Raw genomic sequence first — 2,905 nt, 5'->3', positions numbered from 1 at the left:
ATGATGATCCCTCAACCTGACACCTACATTGACACTTCTTTCACCTTGCCGCCAAGGGGGCTAAGGTCTCCAGAGAATGGAATTCAGTACCCGCCAGTCAGGAGTGATGGCGTCGTTCCCTTCCACGGTTGGAGGACGTGGTCAGATTGTTTGGGTGCTCCGTCATCTAGTATAGCCACGAGGAGCCGGGTTCTTGGAGGAGGTCCCTACAAGAAGACCAAGGTTTTGAGAATGTCACCCCCTCCGATAACGATATGTTGATTTTTTGCATTCGAGTTACTTAAAGTGATGTCCCGGAAAAGGAAGGTTTTGAAAAGGGAAACAATTTTATATCACCAATCTCTTTATTCAAAAAAAAAATTTACCCATTTTTTCGCAATGTTTTTGAGAAGTATTTTTCGGGGCGTTACAGGTGAGATCCCTTGGATTTCAACAGTTTCGTGATCAGATAAGGATGATGGAAGAGTAGAGAAGTAAGAAAACAAGGCGAAGAAAGAAGCAGATGAAGTGAACAAGACATAGTTGGGGAGAGAGAGGGATTCAGTGATAGAAAGAACTGAAGAAAACTTGAAGTAGTCAGAGACAAAGAAAGAAAGAGGGGTGAAAGTGAAGAGAGTAAAGGTGATAAAGCTTTAGCTGCAGAGGTGCGAATATCATCAATCATTTGGAAATAAGGGATAGCTATGTGTGAGTTAGGACTTTGAGTAGAAAGAGAAGATTCAACGTTGAAGTTGATTTGGTTTACTTGGGGGAAAGAAGATTGAAAACGAGACATGAGTTGCGACTCAGAGGGAGTGTGAGTGGGGTGAGGAGTTATAAGAGTGACTTTGATGTTGTGGTTAAGAAAAAAGGTAGCTAGCCTAAGGAATGGTGTTAGATGACCCATTCCTGCACTTGGAAACATAGCCACGTGATGGACCACACCATTATCATCTGACATAGTCATAGCTTATAGCTTATGCCTTCTTCTTCTTCTTCCTAGCCAATTTGAGGAGTTGTGGAGTTAATTCAGAGTGAGAATAAGAAGAGCTGAAGACCTAATTTATAGTTGCAAAATTTGATGGACTTCTTGTTTTTTTATATTTATAAACATAAGTGTAGCTATGTAGGTGAGTTAAGTCTTAAAATGAATAACAACTTAAGAAGGGTAAATTTCTAAAATAAAAGCATTTATAAAAAAATATATTTTATAGAGATATGAATTTATTTTTTATGAACTCAAACAATCTTATTAAAAATAAGTTTATCAACTTCTTCTAACAAATATTACTTGTGTTTTGATTAATAAAATAACACTAGAAGGGAGAAAAAATAAGCAAATGTGAAGGTATGAATATAAACAGTAATAATATTGGTTGTTTGTCCATTACTAAAATAGAAAAAATGTATACACTAATAATATATAATATATGAGTTTTATATAGTTACTGTATTATCTATCATTCATGTTTTATTATCATTGATTATTTATGAATAATAAATGTTATCTTAATTTTATATATATTTTTTACATTAATAATACATAGATATTACATGTACGAACGTAAAAAAATTAACAAATGATATTCTATGAAAATGACTGAAATTAGATTTATATTTGGAGAGGATCTAAATTCGGGTGGATGTCTCTAACCTACCAAATCCTATTTTAAATATGCACCATGCTGTCCAAGATGTGAAGATGATATAAGAGATGATAAATCATAAAGAATTATATATATATTCATTACGATTTAGAATTATAAGATTCTATTAATATTTTTATTAATTATATATTCGAAAATGAATTTCTGGGAATTTTCGGTAAAGATTTAGACGAAACTCTAGTTGAGTTTTAGTCTTGTAATTTTATTTCCTATTTTGTGTTAAATTTTGGTAATTTTCGGAGACATTCGGTTCTGAACCACTGTCAGGGTCGAAATCCATCCGGTACGGCTCAAAAAGTGGTTTTTGAGTTTCGTAACTCGGAATCGAATTCCGATCGCACCGCTGGCTTCGTAATCATATTTCGAGTCAAGATAGACCCTGATCTGGTCCATACCTATTTTCTAAATATTTTTCACTCGGAATGCGGAAATCCGAAATTCTAATCGGATATTACGATCGGGCGATTTATAATATCCGATCGAGTATTAGCCGATAATACTCGAGCATGTTTATCGCACATGTCCACGAAGTGGTCTTTTCGCATTGGGATGCGAGATTTGCCTTTCCATAAAGCAAACCTCACATCACTCACCCTAATGTCATAGGAAATCTCATCATTAGCCACCCTAGGATATTTGCCATGAGTGCCAAGGGGAAAAATCTGATTTCCTCCTCTCCCCTTTAACCCTCACACTTCACTTCTCACTCTTACACTCTTTCATTTGCAAAGTTTTCTAAGAGAAGGTAACACCTCTCTTCACTTTTCTCTCATTTCTCCTTTCTTCTTCCATTTTCAATCTTTGATCTCTCAACATTCAACCAATGGATGTTGATGAGATATAAGTATGATGTTCATGAGCATGTCAAGAACATATTCAACCGTTGAAATTTTCTAAAACGCTTTCTAACTCATTTTCTCTTCAAAACCGAAAATGGTGTTGTTCTTGAACTCATGAAAATATTTTGTTGAAACCATGAACAACTTGTGTTCATGGAGTTGTTATAATGTATTACTACATATATTTTGTTGTTTTAGCCAAAGGGAATCAAAGGAACCTTTAGGAAGTGTTTTGTAAAAATGAGAATGTATGTATTTCTATTTGTTTTTAGCCGTAAACCATGGCTTGGAACAAGTTGGAAAAGTAGAAACTTTTGGTTAAAAAGGATGTTAAAGTTTATGAGTACATGAATGTCTCATAAAACTCTTAAATGATACTTTGAATAACTTGCTTTAAAGTGGTAAGATTATCAAAGAATG

The 2,905-nt window shown here is 34.4% G+C and overlaps 1 pseudogene; it reads right to left on the bottom strand.

Annotated features, from left to right (window-relative positions):
- Positions 1–410: 410 nt before the first annotated feature.
- Positions 411–1,068, bottom strand: LOC109340163 (annotated as a pseudogene).
- Between the last annotated feature and the right edge of the window lie 1,837 nt (positions 1,069–2,905).

This window comes from Lupinus angustifolius, unplaced genomic scaffold (genome assembly GCF_001865875.1).
Source record: "Lupinus angustifolius cultivar Tanjil unplaced genomic scaffold, LupAngTanjil_v1.0 Scaffold_145_44, whole genome shotgun sequence".
In the NCBI taxonomy this organism is placed as follows: Eukaryota; Viridiplantae; Streptophyta; class Magnoliopsida; order Fabales; family Fabaceae; genus Lupinus; species Lupinus angustifolius.
The sequence above is the reverse complement of the archived record's forward strand: the minus strand, read 5'-3'. Positions and strand labels throughout refer to the sequence as shown.